The sequence below is a fragment of the Rhinolophus sinicus genome, chromosome X, assembly GCF_036562045.2.
Source record: "Rhinolophus sinicus isolate RSC01 chromosome X, ASM3656204v1, whole genome shotgun sequence".
Classification (NCBI taxonomy): domain Eukaryota; kingdom Metazoa; phylum Chordata; class Mammalia; order Chiroptera; family Rhinolophidae; genus Rhinolophus; species Rhinolophus sinicus.
In genome coordinates, this window is record NC_133768.1 from 46,428,737 (window position 1) to 46,451,455 (window position 22,719).

The window sequence follows — 22,719 nt, forward strand, 5'->3', positions numbered from 1 at the left end:
ATTGTTTTATTTAGACTCTATTTTGTTTATTTCTACTCTCCTCTTACCTTCCTTGTACTCACTTGGGGTTTTTTTCCCCTGTTTTTCCTCTACTTCCTTTAAGTGCAAGGTTAGATTTTTTTATTTGATAGTGTTCTTGTTTCTTGAGGTAGGCCCATATTGCTATGAATTTCCTTTCTTGGACTGCTTTCACTGTGTCCTATATTTTTTGTGTTTTCATTTTAATTTGTCTCAAGGTATCTTTTGATTTCTTCTTTGATGTCATTGTTGACCCACTTACTATTTGTAGCATGGTGTTTACTCTCCACCTGTTTGTGTGTTTGGCAGTATTTTTCTTGTAATTGATTTCTAGTTTCATAACATTGTGGTCTGAGAAGGTGCTTCATGTAATTAAAATCTTAAATTTACTGAGACTTGTTTTCTGGCATAACAAGTGGTCTGTCTCAGAAAATGTTCCATGTGTACTTGAAAAAAAATGTATGTTCTGCTGCTTTGGTGTGAAATGCTCTAAAAAATATCAAATTATCTGGCCTAGTGTGTCATTTAAAGCAGCTGTTTCCTTGTTGATTTTCTGCCTGGAAGATCTTTATATTGGTGTCAATGGGGTGTTAAAGTCCCTTACTATGACTATTACTGTCAGTTTCTCCTTTTATGTTTGTCAGTATTTGCTTTATATGTTTAGGTGCTCCCATGTTGGATGCATAAATGTTGACAAGGATTATGTCTTCGTTGGATTGATCAATTCATCATTATTTAATGTCCCTATTTGTATTTTATGATAGCCTTTGTTTTAAGGTCTATTTTGTCTGATATAAGTATTGCTACCACGTGTTTTTTTTTCCATGCACATGGAATGTATTTTTCCCTCCCTTTACTTTTAGTCTCTGTGTGTCTTTCGATTGGAGGTGGGTCTATTGTAGACAGCATATGTATGGGTCTTGTTTTCTTATCCATTCAGCTACCCTGTCTTGTGATTGACATTTAAAGTGATTATTGATAGATACATAGTTATTATCATTTTACTGTTCATCTTTATATGTTCTTTGTTTTTCCACCCTTCTTCTTATTTTTAAAGAAATCCTTTTAACATTTCTTGTAATACTGGTTTGGTCATAATGAACTCCTTTAGCTTTTTCTTGTCTGGGAAGTTCTTTATCTCTCCTTCAATTTTAAATGATAGCCATGCTGGGTGGTGGTAGTCTTGGTTGTAGGTCCTTGCTTATAATTACTTTAAATACTTCATGCCAATCTTTTCTTGCCTGCAAAATTTTTGTTAGGAAATCTAGTGACAATTTTATGGGAGCTCACTTGTTAATAACTACTTGCCCTTTATTGCTGCTTTTAAGGTTCTCTCTTTGTCTTTGACCTTTGCCACTTTAATTATAATATGTCTTGGTGTAGGCCTGTTTGAGTTCATCTTGTTTGGGACTCTCTGCACTTCCTGGGCATGTTTGTTTATTTCCTTCACCAGGTTAGGAAAGTTTTCAATTATTATTTCTTCAAATAGATTCTCAACCCCTTGCTTCCTATCTTCTTCTGGTAATGCTATGATACCAATGTCATTATGCTTGATGTTGTCCCAGAGGTCTCTTAAACTGCCTCCATTTTTTTAAATTAAATTAAATTTATTTATTTATTTTGCTGTTCTGATTGGTTGTTTTCTGCTACCTCTTCTTCTAAATCACTAATTTGATCCTCTGCTTCATCTAGCCTGCTGTTGATTTTTCCTAGTGCATTCTTCACTTCAGTGTTTTTCATTTGTGAGTGGTTCTTTTTTCATGATTTCTATGTCCTCTTTTATGCTTACTATCTCTGTCTTGAAATTCTCATTAAGTTCCTTAAGCATCCTTATAAACAATACTTTTTAAACTCTGAATCTGGTAGCTTGCTTACCTTTATTTTATTTATTTATTTTTCTGCAGTTTTCTCATGCTTTTTTCATTTGGGATGTATTTATTTGTTTCCTGATATTGGCTTGCTTTCTGTGTTTGTTTCTATGTATTAAGTATATCTGCTATGTCTCCCAATCTTGGCCAGGTGGCCTTATGTAGTAAGTGCCCTGTGGGAACCAGTAGCACAATCTCCCTTATCACCTCACAGGGTCCTCCAGGAGTGTCCCTTTCTGGGTTGTGTGTGCCCTCCTATTATAGTTGAGTCTTGATTGCTACTGCCATATCAGTGGGTAAAATTGACCCTTCGATTGACTGTCTGTGGTGTTTGACCACGTCCATAACTTACAGGTTGCTGTGCAGCATTCTTCCAAGGTGACTCTGGTGCCAATTAAGACCACCCTTTGGTTGTGCCACTTGTGGAGCTAATTGGGTGGTGCTCTGCTGTGGTCTGAAGCTGACCACCAGGTATGGTGGTTCTGGAGCCTCTTGGGAGGGGCTCTGGTGCGGGGCCAGGTCAGCTACTGCCTGTGACCTGCCAGGGACTACCTGGTAGTAGCTACAAAGTGATCTGCAATTGGTCGCTGCCTGTGCTAGACCTGGAGGCACATGGTAAATGCCACACTGCAAACCAAGGGTGGTTGCCATCAGTACCAGGGCTGGAGTAGCTCTGCAAAAATGCCAGGGCATCCTGAGACCTGCTGCTACCTACCAGCTCCTGTAAGACTCAGCTGCTGATAAAACCTCATGCAGTATGTAAGTTGGGGGGGGGGGTGTAGGATCTCAGGGAGTTACCAGGATGGGATGAGTTGTGTTCACCAGGTTAATGTAAATTCTGGTTGGTGTCAGTGCTGAGCCTGGAGCTATTCAGCAAAAGTTTCAGTGTACACTGAGGCTAGCTGCCACCCACCTGGGGTCCGTAGACTCCCGAGAGTTGTCTAAGAAAGACTGCAATGTGGGTGGGGTTGACAACTCACCAAGATAGTACCTCTTGTATTGTACGATTTAGGTGGGGTGGGGTCCCACCTAGGGTGCAGTGAGTGGAGCTTACCAGACCAATTCAGATTTAGATTTAGCTGTCTGGGGAGGGCTCCACACAGGAAAGATGGCACCACCTTCCAGCTGTACAGGTGAAGGACTCTACACAGGGAAAATGGCGACTGTCCTAGTTTTCACCTTGAGTCCACAGAACTCAGTCTCTCCCTGTATTTCTCTGTTGCCTCCCAACTCACTTTTCCTCCACTGGAGCCCAGGGTCAGTGCCTGAGAGCGAGTGAGTCTGTGTGGGCACTTTAAAGGACATCTGGGTTTTCCACAGACTTCTGTCCCACCCAGGCAATAGGCATCCCCACTATTTTTCACAGTATGGGGCTGAGGTCCCTAGATTTTCAGGGGATATGACTTCCAAGGTTGAGATATCCCTCCCAATTTTCAACTGCCACATGGAGGTGTGAAGCCAGCCCATTCTGCATCTCTGCCCCTCCTACCAGTCTTGTTGCACCTTCTTTATAGCTTTAGTTATAAAACTTCTATTCAGCTAGACTTCAGATAGTTCTCTATGTTGATTGTTGTATAATTTTGTTGTAATTTTAATGTGGTCATTGGAGAAGACAAGCACAGTGTTTATCTACTCCACCATTTTGAATCTTCCCTGCCCCACTGTTCTCTATTGCCTTTGATTTTGCTCTAATTTTTATTATTTCCTTCCTTCTGCTGATTTTGTGCTTTATTTGTTCTTGTTTTTCTAGTTCCTTAAAGTGAAACATTAGATTGTTTATTTCAGATGTTTCTTGAGGTAGGCCTGTAATGCCTTACTTCCCTTAGTACTGCTTTTGCTGCATCCCAAAACTTTTGATATGCCATATTGTCATTCTCATTTGTCTCTATGTATCTTTTGATTTCTTCTTTGGCCCAGTAGTTGATCAGTCACATATTGTTTAATGTTCACATAATTATGACTTTTCCATCTTTTTCTTTTCTTTTGCAGTTGATTTCCAGTTTCAAACTGTTGTGGTTAGAGAATATGCACGGTATGATTTCAGTCTTCTTAAATTTCTTGAGATTAGTTTTATGCCCCAACATGAGGTCTATCCTTCAGAACGTTTTATGTGCACTAGAGAAGACTGTATACTCTGGTGTTCTTGGATAAAAAAACATTGTCAATATCAATTATGTACATTTGGTCTGGCGTGTCATTTAAAGGTGATATTTTTTTAATTGATTTTCTATTTGGATGATTTTTCTCTTGCTGTCAATTGGGTATCTTGGTCCCCTACTGTAATTGAGTTTTTGTCAATTTCTCACTTTAGGTCCATTGGTAGTTGCTTTACATATTTTGGTGTTCTCATATTGGATGCATTTATATTGATAAGTGTTATTTATGTTTTCTACATGTAGTGTCCCCTTTATAATTATATAACATCCATCTTTGTGTCTTGTTACCTTTTTTATCTTGAAATCTATTATTTTCTGATATACATAAGTATGAGTACACCTCCTTTTCTCTGGATGCCATTTTTTTGGATTATCATTTTCCACCTCTACACTTTGTGTCTATGTTTGTCTTTGAAGCTGAGATGGATCTCCTGAAGGCAACATAGAATTAAGTCTTGGAGTTGTTTTTCTTTGTTTTGTTTGTCACACTTCTCTGTGCCTTTTAATTGGTGAATTCAGTCCATTTATATTTTGGGTGATTTCCATATATAAGGACATCTTAAAGTTATTTCATGTTTTGTTTTCTGGTTGCTGTGTGTCTCCATTCTTTCTTTTCCCATGTGTTTCTGTGTGTTATTTTAGTTTAGTGGTATTCTATGATTTTTTTTTCATTTTCCTCTATTTTGCTATTTTTGTTTTGAGGTTACAATTATGTTTATGCAAAAAGTTTTGTACAATAGTCCTTTTACTCTTGATTGAATCTTATCTCCTTTCACCTGTGCAAATGCAGTCCTTTTCCCTCTCCCCTTTTATGGTTTTATTGTCATAAATTATCCCATATTATGCTGTGTTCATTTCCAAATTGCAGTAGCTACTGTCTTCTTTTTACCCCCTTCACCTTTATGTTATATTTAAGTGTTTAATACCCTATTCTGAACAAGAGTTGCAATTTCCTGCCTCTGTCTGTCTGTCATCTTACAGTTTTTTTATTTTTTTATTTTTTGCCTTTTTGTTTCAGGCAGAAGAGCTCCTTTAATCATTTCTTGTAATACATGTCTTGTGGTGGTAAATTCCCTAAGCTTCTCTTTATCTGGAAAAGCCTTTATTTCTCCATCATATCTAAAGAGTAACGTTGGATATATTATACTTGGCTGGTGATTTCTCTCTTTCAATATTTTGAATATTTAATTCCATTCTCTCCTAGCTTGTGTGGCTTCTGCTGAACATTCTGATAATGATAATCTAGTGAGGTTTCTTTTATAGGTTACCATATTTTTTCCCCTGGCTTTCTTGAGAATTCTTTGTCATTAACTCTTGACAGCTTTAATGCCTTAGTGATGGTTGTTTTGCATTGAGATAATTAGGTGCTCTGTTAGCTTCTTGGATTTGAGTTTACAGCTTTTTCCATACATTTGGGAAGTTCTCATCAATTATTTGTATAAATAGACTCTCAGTTCTCTTTTCCTTCTCTTCTTCTGGTATACCCATTATTCTTGTATTGCTCTTTCTGATGGAGTCAGATAGTTCTCATAGGGTTCTTTAATTTTTTTTAACTCTCAAATCTCTCTTGTCTTCCATCTGAGTAATTTCTACATTTCTATCTTTGATATCATTAATTGTTTTTTCCATCTGGTCTGCTTTATTTTCTAAGCTCACTAGTTCATTCTTTATCTCATTGATTTAGTTCTTCAACTCCAGAATGTCTGTTTGGTTCTTTTTATAGTTTCAATCTTTTTGGTAAAGTATTCCTTTTGTTCACTGATTTTATTCCTGAGCTCAGTGAACTGCCTTTCTGAGTTTTCTAGTATCTTGTTGAATTTTTTTCAGAACAGCAATCTTGAATTCTTTGTCATTTAAATCATAGTCTTTCATTAAGTTTGTTTTCTGGAAATTTTTCATTCTTTGTGAACTACCTTGTTACCTTGGTTATGAATGGTATCTGATGAATTAATCATTTCTCTGTCTGGGCATTTGAGGGAATGAAATCTTTTTTTTTTTTTTTTTAAGTACTTTCTCTTTTAACTGTTTAGCATATTGATGAGTAAAGATCTTTCTTTTGTTTCCCAGTAGGTGGTGTGATAGCACAAGTTTTTGTTCTCTCTTACCTGCACTACTGGGACTTCTGAGATCTGTGTGGGACTGTGTTGCCCAGCCATGGAAATTGTCCCATATTTCCCAACGAGATGGGTATCCACTTTATGACCCGGACCCCTTGGTCTCAGGGCACTACCCCTGTGGTGGGATGTGGCAGTCTGTGGGGCTTCTGGCCTGTGTGTTGCCTGCACTGCTTTCATGCAACCAGAGCCACCAGCCCTGCCATTCTGGTTTGTCTCTAGCAGGATGTACAACAGTGGGTGTTGGAGGGGGTGTTTGGTAAGTAGCAGGTCTGCATGTCTGCAGCTGTTATATCTAGTGGGTTCAACTACAATAAGTACAGTTCACTTAGGCTGAAAAGATGCTTCTGACCCCTCAAGATATGCTGAATGAGGGTTATAATTCCAGGTGGGCCACAGGAGGGCAAGGTGGTTTGGATTCCCACTTCTGCAGCTTTGTCTGTCTGGAAATGGCCTCTCATCGACTGCTGCCACCCTTTCCGCTGCTTCTCTGCCTCTGACCCTGGGCTCTGCCTCAATGTGTACTGGCAACTCAGGCAAAATTGTTGCCTCTGACCCTCTGGTTTGCCCAGTGGGTGTTGCACCCCAACCCTTCATTGCTGTAACATAAGCTGGGGTCATAGCCAGTACCAGACTCTTTCTGTGGATCCTTTCTTTATTGTTCCCCCAGCCTGTTTCCCCTACTTGCTTGGATATGCCAAGCTTCAGATATCTCAATGCACAGATCTTTTGGATGTATTTGTGTGTTGAGCAGGGAATCCTTTGTTGAATTATAGCTGTCCAACTTGTACCTTCAAGGGGAGAGACCTGGAAATCTTCTCGCACTGCCACGATGCTGATGTCACTACCAGAAATTATTAATCTTGTATAACTGTAAGTTTATACCTGTTGAAAACCAATTCACCATTTCCCTCTCCCTCCATCCATGGGTAACCACTATTCTTTTCTCTGTTTCTATGAGTTTGACTTTTAGGTACCTCATATAAGTGGAATTATGCAGTATTTATCCTTCTGTGATTGGCTTATTTCACTCAGTACAATGTCCTTCAGGTACATTCATATTGTCACATATGACAGGATTTCTATATATTTTTAGGGCTGAATAATATACCATTCTATGTATATACCAAATTTTCTTTATGTATTTATCCATTTTCAAACATTTAGGTTGTTTCCATATCTTGGGTATTGTGAATAATGCTACAGTTAACATGGGGCTGCAGATATTTCTTTGATATCCTTATTTCAGCTCTTTTGGATATATACTCAGAAGTGGGACTGCAGGATCATATGGCAGTTCTATGTTTAATTTTTTGAGAAACCTGCATAACATTTCTGGTAGCAGCTGTACCATTTCACATTCCAATCAATAGTGTATAAAGGTTTGAATTATGGCACAATCTTGCCAAACCTTGTTATCACTTTTTGTAACAACCATCTTAAGAGATGTTAGGTGATATCTCATTATGGTTTTGATTTGCATTTCCCTGAGGATTAGTGAAGCCTTGTACCTTTTCATATACCTGTTGTCCAATTGTATGTCTTCTTTGGAGAAAGTCTATTCAGGTTCTTTGCCCATTTTTAATTGGTTTATTTTTTTGCTATTGAGGAGATCCTGATATATTTTGGGTATTAATCCCCTTTTTGGATAACTGGTTTGCAAACATTTTCTCCCATTCCATAGGTTGCCTGTTCATTCTGTTGATTGTTTCCTGTGCCACAATAAGTGTTGCAGTTTGACATAGTCTCCCTTGTCTACTTTTACTCTTTTTGTTGTGCTTTTGGTATTATATTTTAAAAAATCATTGCCTGCATGAATGAGAGGGAGATTTTCCCCTAAGTTTTCTTCCAGGAGATTTATAGTTTCAGGTTTTATGTTTAAATCTTCAACGTATTTTGAATAGATTTTTGGGTATGGTGTATGGTAAGGATATAATTTCATTCTTTTGAATGTGGATATCCATTTTTCCCAACACCATTTGTTGGAGAGATTATCCTTTCCTCATTGTGCATTATTGGCATCCTTGTCAAAAATCAATTGAATATAAATGTGTGGTTCATTTCTGAGATTTCTATTACGTTCCATTGGTCTACAGGTCATATTTTGTGCCAGTACCTTGTTTTAATTAACTTTTACTTTTTAACACATTTTGAAATCAGGAAGTGTGATGACACCAAGTATGATATCCTTTCTTGATATTACATTGGCTATTTTGGGGTATTTTGTGATTCCATATGAATGTTAGGATTGTTTAACAATATTAAGTATTCCAATCCATGAACATGGTATATATTTCCAAATATTTGTGTCTTATTTAATTTCTTTTATCAACACTTTTTCAGTGTATATCTTTCACTAACTTTGTGACATTTATTCTTAAATATTTTATTCTTGATGTTGCTATTAGAAATAGGGTTGTTTTCTTTATTTAATTTTCGTATAAATCCTTGTTATTCTATAGAAACCAAGTGATTTTTGTATGCTGATTTTGTATCCTGCTACTTTACTGATTTTATTAATTAGTTTTAAGAGTTTTTGGATATTTTAGAGTTTTCTATATATAATATATCATCTGCAAACAGATAATTTTACTTCTGTCTTTCTGACTTGAGTGCCTTTCCTTTCTGTTTTCTTGCCTAAATGCTCTCACTAGGACTTTCCAGTACTATGCTAAAAAGAAGTGGTGGGATTGGGCATCATTGTCTTCTTCCTGATCTTAAAGGAAAAGCTTTCTTTCTTTCCTTTCCTTTTTTTACCATTGTGTAGAATGCTGCCTGTGGGCTTGTCATGTATGGCTTTTTTATGTTTGAGGTACAATCTTTGTATAGTTTGTCAAGAGTTTTTATCATAACAGGGTGTTGAATTTTAACAAGTGCTTTTTCTGTGTCTCTTGATGTAATCATGTCATTTTGTCCTTAATTCTGTTAATGTCTTGTATCACATTAATTGATTTACACAAGATTAACCAACCTTGCATTCCGGGGATAATTCTCACTTAGTCATGCTATATGATGTTTTTAATCTGCTGTTGAATTTTATTTGCTTGTATTTTATTGAAGAGTTTTGCATCTATGTTCATCAGGGAAAGTGGCCTGTAGTATTCTTTTCTTGTAGTGTCTTCTTTGGTATCATAATAATGTTGACCTCAAAAATGAGATTTGAAGTGGTTCCTAATCTCTATTTTTGGAAGAGGTTAAGAAGAATAGGTATTAGTTTTTCTTTAAATGTTTGGTAGAATTCACCAGTGAAGTCATCTTGCTTTGGCTTTCATTGTTGGGAATTTTTTCCCCACCAGTTCATTGGGGTATAATGAACAAATAAAAATTGTATGTATTTAAGTTGTACAGTGTGATGATTTTATATATATATATATATATATATATATATATATATATATATATATATATAGAAGTGATTACCACAGTCAAGCTAATTAACACATCTATCACCTCACATGATTACCTTTGTTCAGTATGATGAGAACACTTAAAGTTTAGTCTCAGCAAATTATAAGGATACAATACATTGTTACTAACTCTGGTTACTATTGCTGTGCAATATATCCCTAAAACTTTAGTCATCATACAACTGAAATTTTGTACCATTCACCAAACTCTGTCTATATTTTCTCCACCCGACTCCAAGTGCCTGGTAACTGTTTCTCTGCTTTCTGGTTCTAGGAGTACCAATTATAGCATTTGTCTTTCTCTGTTTGGCTAATTAACTTAGTGTAAAGTCCTTCAGGTTACAGTATTGTGTCATATTGAAAAATTGACTTTATCAGTATAGTGATAGTGAACTTTTTTGTCTTTTGTGACTGATTCTGACTGAAAGTCTATTTTATCTGATATAAATAGAGTCACTCCTTCTCTCCTTTGGTTAACATTTGCATGGACTATCTTTTTCTATCCCTTCATTTTGACTATTTTTGTCCGGAAAGCCAAAATAAATCTTCTGTATAGAGCATTTTGTTGAAAATTTTTTGTATCAATTCCTCCACACTATTTCTTTTGATTGGAGAATTTAATCAATATGCCTTTATGGTAATTACTGATAGGCATGTACTTGATATTGCAATTTTGCTTGTTGTTTCTGACTGTATGATGTTCCTTTCTTTCTTCCTCTCTTGCTGTTTTTCTTTTTGGCTTTTGTAGTGGTACACTTTAATTCTTTCTCTTTGTCTTTTGTATAAATACAGGATTTTTCATTTACTTTTATTTTTAATTTATTGGGGTGAAAATTGTTAGTAAAATTACATAGTTTTCAGGTGTACAATTCTGTATTACATCATCTACAAATCCCATTGTGTGTTCACCACCCAGAGTCAGTTCTCCATCCATCACCATATATTTGATCCCCCTTACACTCACCTCCCACCCCTCACCCCCATTACACTCTGGTAACCAGTAAACTATTGTCTGTGTCTATGAGTTTTTGTTTCTCATTTGTTCGTCTTGTTCATTTCTTGTTTTTGGTTTATATAAAATATATCAGTGAAATCATATGGTTCTCTGCTTATTCTGTCTGACTTATTTCGCTTAGCATTATACTCTCAAGATCCATCCATGTTGTCACAAATGTTCCTATATCATCTTTTCTTACTGCCGAATAGTATTCCATTGTGTATATATACCACAACTTCTTTATCCATTCATCTATCGAAGGACATTTTGGTTGTTTCCATGTCTTGGCCACTGTAAACAAAGCTGCAGTGAACATTGGAGAAGACGTGTCTTTATGTATAAATGTTTTCAAAATTTTGGGGTAGATACCCAGGAGAGGGATTGCGGGGTCATATGGTAATTCTATTCGTAAGTTTCTGAGGAACCTCCACACTGACTTCCATAAGGACTGCACCAGTCTGCATTCCCACCAAGAGTGTATGAGGTTTCCTTATTCTCCACAGCCTCTCCAACACTTGTTACTATTTGTCTTATTGATGATAGCCATTCTGACTGGAGTGAGGTGATATCTCATTGTGGTTTTTATTGCATTTCTCTGATGATTAGTGATGTTGAGCATTTTTTCATATGTCTATTTGTCATTTGTATGTCGTCTTTAGAGAAATGTCTCTTCAGGTATTCTGCCTATTTTTCAATTGGGTTGTTTGTTTTTTTGCTGTTGAGTTTCATGAGTTCATTGTATATTTCGGATATTAGCCCCTTATCAGAAGGACTGTTGCAAAAATTTTCTCCCATTCACTTGGTTGCCTCTTTACTTGGTCGATGGTTTCTTTTGCTGTGCCGAAGCTTTTAAGTTTCATATAGTCCCATTCATTTATTTTAGCTTTTACTTCCCTTGCCTTTGGAGGCAAATTCATAAAATGCTCTTTGAACCCAAGGTCCATAAGTTTAGTACCTATGTTTTCTTCTATGCAGTTTATTGTGTCAGGTATTATGCTTAAGTCTTTGATCCATTTTGAATTAATTTTGGTACATGGTGACAGATAGCAGTCCAGTTTCATTCTTTTGCATGTGGCTACCCAATTCTCTCAGCACCATTTATTGAAGAGGTTGTATTTCTTCCATTGTATGTTTTTTGATTCTTTGTCAAAAATTGACTGTCCACATTTATGTGGTTTTATTTCTGGGTTCTCAATTCTGTACCATTGGTCTATGTGTCTGTTTTTCTGCCAATACCATGCTGTTTTGATTATTGTAGCCCTGTAGTACAAGCTAAAGTCAGGGGGTGTGATACCTCCAGTATTGTTCTTTTTTCTTAAGATTGCTTGGGAAATTCAGGGTCTTTTGTGGTTCCAAACAAATCTGATGAATTTTGTTCTATTCCTTTAAAAAATGTCATTGGGATATTCATGGGGATTGCATTAAATCTGTATATTGCTTTGGGTAATATGGCCATTTAAACTATGTTGATTCTTCCTATCCAGGAGCACAGAATGTCTTTCCTTTTGTTTGTGTCTTCTTCAATTTCTTTCAAAAGTGTCTTACAGTTTTCAGCATATAGGTCCTTCACATCCTTGGTTAAGTGTATTCCTAGATATTTATTATTTTTGCTGCAATTGCAAAAGGAATTGTTTTTTGTATTTCTTTTTCTGAGATTTCATTGTTAGTATATAGGAATGCAATGGACTTTTGAATGTTGATTTTGTAGCCAGCAACTTTACTGTATGCGTTGATTGTTTCTAATAGCTTTTTGGTGGAGTCTTTAGGTTTTTCAATATATAACATTATGTCATCTGCAAAGAGTGATGATTTAACTTCTTCATTCCCAATTTGGATGCCTTTTATTTCTTCCTCTTGCCTCATGGCTCTGTGAGGACTTCCAATACTATGTTGAAAAGCAGAGGTGATAGGGGACAGCCCTGTCGTGTTCCTGAACGTAGAGCAAAGGGCTTCAGTTTTTCAACATTAATTATGAGATTGGCTGAGAGCTTGTCGTATATGGCCTTTATTATGTTAAGGTATTTTCCTTCTATACCTATTTTATTAAGTGTTTTAATAATAAGTGGATGTTGTATTTTGTCAAATGCTATTTCTGCATCAATTGATATAATTATATGATTTTTGTCCTTTATTTCGTTTATGTGATGTATTACATTTATGGATTTGCGGATGTTGAACCATCCTTGTGCCTCAGGGATAAACCCCACTTGGTCATGATGAATAATCTTTCTAATGCATTGCTGTATTCCATGTGCTAGAATTTTGCTTAGGATATTTGCATCTGTATTCATCAGAGATATTGGTTTGTAGTTTAATTTTTTTTTGTGTTGTCCTTACCAGGTTTTGGTATCAGGGTAATGTTGGCCTCATAAAATGAGTTAGGGAGTACTGTCTCTTCTTCAATTTTTTAGAAGAGTTTGAGCAGGATTGGTATTAGATGCTCTTTGAAGGATTGATAGAATTCACTAGTGAAGCCATCTGGTCCCGGACTTTTGCTTCTGGTAACGTTTTGGATGACTGATTCAATTTCGTTACTGGTGATCGATTTGTTTAGATTTTCCACTTCTTCATGGTTCAGCCTTGAAAGGCTGTATGTTTCTAAGATCTTGTCCATTTTTTCTAGGTTATTGGATTTGGTAGCATATAGTCCTTCATAGTACTCTTGGATGATCCTTTGTATTTCTGTGGTGTCCGTGATAACTTCCCCTTTTTCATTTCTGATTTTGTTAATTAGAGTCACATATTTCCATATCTTTAAGTTCCTTTTCTGGAGACTTTTCACTTTCTTTCTGAGCTGTCTTTTTGCCTTGGTTATTCATGACAATTACTGATTTATTGTTTCTCTTACTAGACATCTACAGGAGTGGTTTCTACAACAGGTTGATAGGAAGAGGTCTTTCTTTGGTTTTCCAGTACTTGTCGGTAGAATGTTTTGTTTTGTCTCCGACTGCAGCCTTTTTTTCTCTCTCTCAAACCATAGTGCTATGTTTTCTCTGCACTATTCCAGCTTCTCACACAATGGGGGGATTCCCTGGGAGATGGGCTTCTTCTCTGTTAACAGTTCGCTTGGGTCACAAGGCGCAGTGTCCCTGTGGGTATGTGGAGAGCTTTTGAAATTTCAATGCTCTTCCTGCACCAGATTCAGAGCCCGTATGTTTCAGCAGTTCTTTTTTCTCCTGCAGGTATCTGCCTAGATAGGGCGGGCCAAGGGTGGGGTGAGTTATGAGAGGTGGCCCAGGGCAATGGTCGTGACCACCACCACAGCCGGTCCTGCTTCCACAGCTCCCTCCCCTTTGCCAGTACTAGTTGGGCTGTGAATCTGTGTCTGCAGTCCACAGTTCTCAGAACAGCAAATATTCTGTTCTTTTGATCTGACACTGCTACTTTTCCGCTTCTAGCACCAGGCAGGTGGGCGCAGGGCAAGCTCTGGGAGGGTAGGGAGTGGGTGGATAGTCTCAGTGCCTAAGGCTTCCGTTCTCTGCTCGGCAGTGAGGGCTTAAACCTCCATTTTCAGCCTTCTTCCCTCAGTTTTTTTTCTGAGGTCTCTGCCATGAGCGTTGCCTTCAGCCGTGTTACTTGCTGCCCCCTCAGCCCTGTGGGCCATAAGTGGAGCCCTACCAGTCCAAGTTCTTCCCTCTCCCGTAGGCGCGGTAGTTCCGGGAAGCAGCGAGCTCGGAGCACTGAGCTAAGTCTGCGTCCTGCACCCGCACGGCTCCGTCTCTGCACTTCTCCCTTCCCTCCTCCCCAGCTGGCGTGATTCACCCACCGTTTGGTGATTTCAGTAGTGGGCCTCTTCATCTTGCCTGTCTGCTGTGCAGGGAGTCCTTTGTGGAGTTATTGTTGTTTGATTAGTTATAAATTCCAGGGTAGCTTTACAGAGGCTCACCTCATTCTGCCATTTTGATGAGCTTCTGACTTTCTTTTTTTCAAATTAAAATTTATTGGGGTAACAATTTTTAGTAAAATTATATAGATTTCAGGTGTACAATTCCACAATACATCACGTATACTTCACACTACGTGCTCACCACCCAGAGTCAGTTCTCCTTCCATCACCATATATTTGACCCTGTTTACCCTCTTCTAGAACCCTTGTCCCCCCATTACCCTCCGGCAACCACCAAACTATCATCTGTGTCTATGAGTCTTTGTTTCTTCACTGGTATGTCTTCTTTTTTTGTTGTCTTCAGCTTCACAATACCACATATCAGTGAAATCATATGGTTCTACACCCTTTCTTTCTGAGTTATTTCGCTTAGCATTGTAATCTCAAGATCCATGCATGTTGTCACAAATGGTACTATTTTATCTTTTCTTATGGCAAAATAATATTCCATTGTGTATATACACCACAACTTCTTTATCCATTCATCTACTGAGGGATACTTGGGTTGCTTCCATGTCTTGGCCATGGTAAGTAAAGCTGCAATGAACATTGGGGCACATAGATCTTTATGGATAAATGTTTTCATATTTTTTTGGGTAGATACATAGGAGAGGGCTTGCTGGGTCATATAGTAATTCTATTTTTAATTTTTTGAGGAACCTCCACACTGCGTTAGATAACTGCTGTGCCAATTTGCATTATCACCAACAGTGTATGAGGGTTCCTTTTTCTCCACAGCCTCTCCAACACTTGTTACTATTTGTCTTGTTGATGATAGCCATTCTAACTGGGGTGAGGTGATATCTCATTGTGGTTTGTATTTGCATTTCTCTGATGATATAGTGATGTTGAACATTTTTTCATATGTCTGTTTGCCATTTCTATGTCCTCTTTGGAGAAATATCTCTTCAAGTCCTCTGCCCATTTTTTAATTGGATTTTGTTTCTGTTTTTGTTTTTTGTCGTTCTTGAGTTGTAAGTGTTCCTTATATATTTTGGATAGTAGCAACTTATCAGAGGTGTTGTTTGCAAGAATCTTCTCCCAGTCAGTTGGTTGCCTCTTTGTTTTGTTGATGGTTTGTTTTGCTGTGCAGAAGCTTTTTAGTTTGATATAATCCCTTTCATTTATTTTAGCTTTTACTTCCCTTGCCTTTGAAGTAAAATTCAGAAAATCCTCTTTGAACCCAAGGTCCATCAGTTTAGTACCTATGTTTTCTTCTATGCAGTTTATTGTTTCAGGTCTTATGTTAAGTCTTTGATCCATTTTGAATAATTTTGATACATGGTGACAGATAGCAGTCCAGTTTCATTCTTTTGCACATGGCTTTCCAATTCTGCCAGCACCATTTATTGAAGAAGCTTTCTTTTCTCCATTGTATGTTTATGGCTTCTTTGTCAAAAATTATTGTCCATATTTATGTGAGTCAGATAAAAACATTACAGTGTGTCCTTATCCACCTTATTCACAGGACCTGGCACTGTGCAACTTCTGGCTCTTCCCCAAAGTCAAAATGATTTAAGACATCGGGGTAGCCACGACAGCACAACTGAAGACACTTGTGAAAGAGGACTTTCAGAACTGCTTCAGAAAGTGGCAAAAATGATGGGATAGGGGCAGAAAGGTGGGTTAGAGCATGAGCTCTGGGCAATGGGGCTGTCAGTTTGATTCCCACATGGGCCAGCGTGCTTCTCCCTCCACAACTAGAATTAAGTCAATGAGCTGCCACTCAGTTCCCAGGGGGCCAGATGGCTCAGTTGGTAGGAGCGCGGGCTCTCAGCCACAAGGTTTCTGGTTTGACTCCCGCAAAGGATGGTGGGCTACACCCCCTACCACTAACAACAACGACTGGCCCTGGAGCTGAGCTGCACTCTCTACAACAAAGATTGAAAGGACAACTTGACTTGGATGGAGCTGAGTCCTGGTAAAAACACACTACTGTTCAGCAATTAAAAAAAAAAAGGCCTGGAAATACACACTGTTCCCCAATAAAGTCCTGTTCCCTTTCCCCATATAATCTTAAAAAAAAAAAAGATAATTCTTCTAAAAAAAAAAAAGAATGATGGGATAAGTGTTTTTGAACTGAGGGAGAGTATTTTGAGGGGGATTAATGACAATGTATATGTTACTGTAATACATTTTTATATAGTTTTTGTTTTGTTTTGTTTTGTTTTTTGTTTGTTTGTTTGTTTTAAGATTTTATTGGGGAAAGGCAACAGGACTTTATTGGGGAGCAGTGTGTACTTCCAGGCCTTTTTTCCAAGTCAATTTGTAGTCCTTTCAATGTCAGTTGTGGAGGGTGTTGTTCAGCTTCAAGTTGTTGTTCTTTCAGTCTTAGTTGTGGAGGGCACAGCTCAGCTCCAGGTCCAGTTGCCATTGCTAGTTGCAGGGGGCACAGCCCACCATCCCTTGCGGGAGTCGAACCAGCAACCTTGTGGTTGAGAGGACACGCTCCAACCAACTGAGCCATCTGGGAGCTCAGCGGCAGCTCAGCTCAAGCTGCCCTGTTCAATTTTAGTTGCAGGGGGCGCTGCCCACCATCCCTTGCGGGAGTCGAGGAATTGAACTGGCAACCTTGTGGTTGAGAGCCTGTGCTCCAATCAAATGAGCCATCCGGGAGGCAGCTCAGCTCAAGGTGCCATGTTCAACCTTAGTTGCAGGGGGCGGAGCCCACCATCCCTTGCAGAACTTGAGGAGTTAAACCGGCAACCTTGTGATTGAGAGCCCACTGGCCCATGTGGGAATCGAACCGGCGGGCTTCGGAGTTAGGAGCATGGAGCTCTAACCGCCTGAGCCACCGGGCCGGCCCCTGTATTACGTTTTTTAAATTTAAACATTCACCATATTATTTGATCACACCTTGTATTTCTTTCTTTTTTTAGGAGCTTATAATCTCTTGATGTCTCTGGATTCTGAATGCAATATCAGGGACCAGAATATTGGAGAAACACTCTATTTATCTCTCTCTTTCTCAGTGGAGAAGCAATGATTCCCAGCCTTTCCCCATCTAATAAAGCTATATTAAGCACAGCACATTGCCTACATCTTGTCCTTTGTACGTAGCTACCACAACAATCTTGAAAACCTGTTAAACACCATTCCAAATAAAGACTGACTATATTATGTTTGGAGAAGGCTGTAAGGACCTCTTGATGCAGTTTGAATGGTTGGGCACCCTCTCTCTGTAACTTCTCTACTCAGATCCCATTTGTTGCCAGAGGTAGGCTGACTGATCACTGTGCATATATTTACCTCCTTAAGTCAGTCTACTCAAGAAAATAAACAAGAGTCAGGTGTTAGAAGGGGCTGAGGGTTTTAAGTTATTGCTTTTCCAGTACAATGCAGATTCATAATTTAGTCTTTTTTAAAAAAAAATTTCTTAACAGTTTGTATTTCCAGGACTTTATTGGGGAACAGTGTGTTTTTCCCAGGACCCATCAGCTCCAAGTCAAGTTGTTGTCCTTCAATCTTAGTTGTGGAGGGCGCAGCTCAGCTCCAAGTCCAGTTACTGTTTTCAATCTAGTTATGGGGGGCACAGCCCACCGTCCAACGTGGGAGTCAAACTGGCAACCTTATTAAGAGCACACACTTTAACCAACTGAGCGACCTGGCCACCCCTTGGCAGCTCAGAGGCAGCTCAGCTGAAGGTGCCATGTTTAGTCTTAGTTGCAGGGCGTGCAGCATACCATCCCATGCAGGAGTCATACTAGCAACCTTGTTGTTAAGATCACACATTCGAAGCAACTGAGCCATCCAGCCACCCACTGGGAGCTCAGTGGCAGGTCAGCACAAGTTGTTGTCTTCAATCTAGTTGTGGAGGGCACAGCTCAATGGCACATGTGGGAATCAAATGAGTAACCCTGTTGCTCAGAGGTTGTGGTTGTACTCTAACTAACTGAGCCATCCAGCTGCCCTTAATTTAATCTTGATCTATTAAAATGCACATGTTCCAGCTTCTGGTCAAGATGGCAGAGTAGATAAATGCTGCTCACCTCCTCCCAGACCACATCAAATTTACACCTAAACTACAGAGAAACCATCCTTGAGAACTCCCTGAAGTATAGCTGAACAGAAGTCCTATAACTAAGGATATATAGAAGAAGGCATATCAAGACTGGAAGGAGGAGCAAAGATGTGAATCTGGCTGGTCCCACACCCACATGTAGCAATTAAAAATCAGGAAGGATATCTTAGATGCTGAGGTCCACCCTGAGATCAAGGGGTCACAGTCTCACACGAGGCTCCCCAGTTCAGGGTTCCAGGGCTAGGGAGAGAAGTCCCCATAACTTCTGGCTGTGAAAACCAGCAGAGAATGTCACTAAGTGAGATGAAGTGTTGCTGAAATTCCAGGTGTTCCTCTTAGAGATCCCATGCAAGAACTTACTCGCTGAAGGTCTCATTCATTCTGAGCTCCAGTGCTAGGGCAGCGGCTTGAAAGGCACCAGTGAAATACAGGGAGGAAGTGAATAGTCTGGCTTTGGGGCAGTGGTTGGAAGATCAGCTTTATTCCAGACATAATTGCTGGCAGAAGTAAATGTTCCTCTGTTGAGCCCACCCTCCAACCCAAAGTTCAGACACAGGCGGGCAGCATATCTGAGTCACAGTCAACCTGCCTAACAGTGTTTGCCCCACCCTGGTGATTCCCTGAGACCCTGTCCCACCCAACTTGAGGGGCCACTGAAGATGTAGTGGGTTTTTCATTCAAATGGCCTGTATTGGCTGATGCTGTGGACATTCTAAAATCTCTCCAAGGTTCACGAAACCCAAACAAGCAGCATCTGGACCTGGCATGTCCCATATCCTTTATTAAGCCCATCTAAGTGCAGCACAAGTGGCAGCCTCTGCAGATCACTTTTTAGCTTATAACAAGTGGCTCCGGGCAGGGCACAGGCAGCGGCTGATGTTGGCCTGCACCAGAGCTCCCCCCCAAAAAAAAGACCCCAGAAACAATACTGCCAGTATCCAGCTTCAGACCACACCAGAGCACCACCCAACAACCTCCACAAATGATATATGTCCTGTTCTTTCATTAGGGATATGTTCCTTTGTCTCCTCATTTTGGTGCATCCCTGTGTTTGTTTCTGAGTGTTACGTATAGCTGCTATGCCTCCCAGTCTTAGTAGAGTGGACTTATGTAGTAGGTGTTCTGTGGGGCCCAGTGATGCAGTCTCCCTTGTCACTTGAGCCAGGTGCTCTGGGTGTGTCCCTTGTGTGAGTTGTGTGTGCCCTCCTGTTGTAGTTGGGCCTTGATTGTTCTTTGCTCATGAATGAGAGGGACTGACCCTCAGGCTGATTTTGAAGACTGGCTGTGACTACAGTGGAGAAGCTATTGTGCAGGGGCTGATGTTTAGAAACAGGATTCACTTTAGCAGTACTTATGTATATACTTAGTTATAGGACTTCTGTTCAGCTGTGCTTCAGGGAGTTCTCACTGATGGCGTTTCTGTAGTTTAGTTTTAAATTTAATGTGTTCTGGAAGGAGGTGAACAGAGTGTTTACCTACTCCACCATCTGGATGAGAAGCCGGAATATGTGCATCTTAATAGATTAAGACTGAACTGGGAATCTGTATTTTAAGTGAAAAGTGAGAACTTAAAATGCTCAGCCTCTCCCAACACTTGACTCTTTTTATTTTCGTAAGTAGCTTGACTTAAGGAGGTACCTACATTGCTTCTGTTCTCTTTATTCATTTTTTTTTCTTTAGATTCCACATATAAGTGAATTCGTATATGCCATTTGTCTTTCTCTGTCTGATTTACTCCATTCAGCACAATCCCTTCTAGGTCCATCCATGTCCTTGCAGATGGCAAAATTTCATTCTATTTTATAGCCAAGTAACATTCCACTGTATAAATGTCCCACTGCTTCTTTATCCATTCATCCATTGATGGACACCTAGCCTACCTCCATATCTTGGCTATTATAAATAGTGCTGCAATGAACATATGGATGCACATGTCTTTTTGAAGAACAAGGATACAGAAAAAAGAATTAAACAAAATGGAGACAAGTAATCTGCCAGATACAGAGTTCAAAGCACTAATTATAAGGATGCTCAATGATCTCAGAAAGAACATCCACAAAGAGATAGGGAACATAAAAATGGAGAAAGAAAACATAAACAACAACCAATCAGGTATTAAAAATACAATAACTGAGATAAAGAATACATTAGAGGGAAACAACAGTAGATTAGATAAAGCAGTTTTGAATCAGCAAGTTGGAAAAATGAAAAAAAAACCCAGCTATTCAGAAGAGCAAAACAAAACAAAACAAAACAACAACAAAAAAAGAGGGAAACCAAAAAACTGAAGATAGTTCAAGGGGCCTGTGAGACAATAAGAGTCCCAATGTTTGCATTAGAGGGGTACCAGAGGAGAAGGAAGAGAGAGAGCAAAGAATTGACAATCTATTTGAAGAAATAATTACAGAAAGTAATCTTGAACAAAATAGACAAACAAGCCAAGGAAATGCAGAAAGTCCCAAACAAGATGAGCCCAAAGAGGCCAACACCAAGACACACCATAAGTAAAATGCTAAAGGTTAAAGACAAAGAGATAATTCTAAAAGCAACAAGAATAGTTAGTTACTACAGGGGAACACCCATAAAACTATCAGCTGATTCCTCAACAGAAACTTTGCAGGCCGGAAGGGATTGGCACAAAATATTCAAAGTGATGAAAAGCAAGGACCTACAACCAAGATTACTCTACCCAGCAGATCTATCATTTGGAAACAAAGGACAGATAAAGAGTTTCCCAGACAAGAAAAAGTTAAAGGAGTTCATTACCAAGAAACCAGCATTACAAGAAATACTAAAAGAACTTATTTAAGAAAGGAAAAAAAAAGAGATAAAAAATATGAAAAATAAAATGGCAATAACTACATATCTATGAACAATTATTTCAATGTAAATGAATTTAATACTCCAATCAAAGGACATAGGGTGGGTGAATGGATAGGAAAACAAGACCCTCACATATACTACCTACAATAAACACTTCAGATTGAAATACATACACAAACTTAAAGTAAATGGATGGAGAAGATATTTAATGAAAATAGATATGGATTTAAAAAGCTGGGATTGCAATACTTCTACTATGCAACATAGACTTTAAGACAAATATTATAACAAGAGACAAAGAAGGATCCAGTAATCCCACTTCTGGTTATTTTCCCAAAGAAACCCAAAACACTACTTCAAAAGGACATGTTCATCCATATGTTCATTGCAGCATTATTTACAATAGCCAAGATATGGAGCCAAGCTGGGTGTTTTTCAATGGATGAATGAATAAAGAATAGGTGGTACACACATACAATGGAATATTACTGAGTCATAAAATAGAATAAAATCTTTCCATCTGCAACAATATGGATGGACCTAGAAGGTATTATGTTTAATGGAGTAAGTCAGACAGAGAAAGACAAATGGTATATTAATTCACTTATACAAGATATGTGAATTCAGTTCGCGAACTTGTTGCAACAATGTTGCTAACATTTTTTGACATCAGGATTATTCATTATGAATTTATACCAACTGGACAAACAGTTAACCAAGTTTACTGTTTGCAAGTACTGAAAACGCTGCATGGAAAAGTTAAATGACGTGAACTTTTTGCCAACAATTCATGTCTCTTGCATCATGACAATGCACCAACTCACAGGGCACTGTCTGTGAGGGAGTTTTTAGCCAGTAAACAACTAACTGTATAAGACCCTCCCTATTCACCTGATCTGGCCCCCAATGACTTCTTTCTTTAACTGAAGATAAAGGAAATATTGAAAGGATGACATTTTGATGACATTTAGGATATCAAGGGTAATATGAAGACAGCTCTGATGGCTATTCCAGGAAAAGAGTTCCAAAATTGCTTTGAAGAGTGGACTAGGCACTGGCATCAGTGCATAGCTTCCCAAGGGGAGTACTTCAAAGGTGACCATAGTGATATTCAGCAGTGAGGCATGTAGCACTTTTTCTAGGATGAGTTCATGAGTTTAATTGTCAGACCTCATATGTGGAATCTAAAGAACAAGATTAATGAATAAATAAAACAGAAACAAACTTGTAGATACAGAGAACATTTCGATGGTTGCCAGATGGGAAGGGGACTGAGGGATGTGTGAAAAAGGGGAAGCAATTAACAAGCACAAATTGGTAATTACAAAAGTCATGGGGATGTAAAGTATAGGTAATATAGTTACTAATGTGTTAATAACTATATATAGTGCCAGGTGGGTCTAGACTAGTCAGGGGGATCACTTCTTAA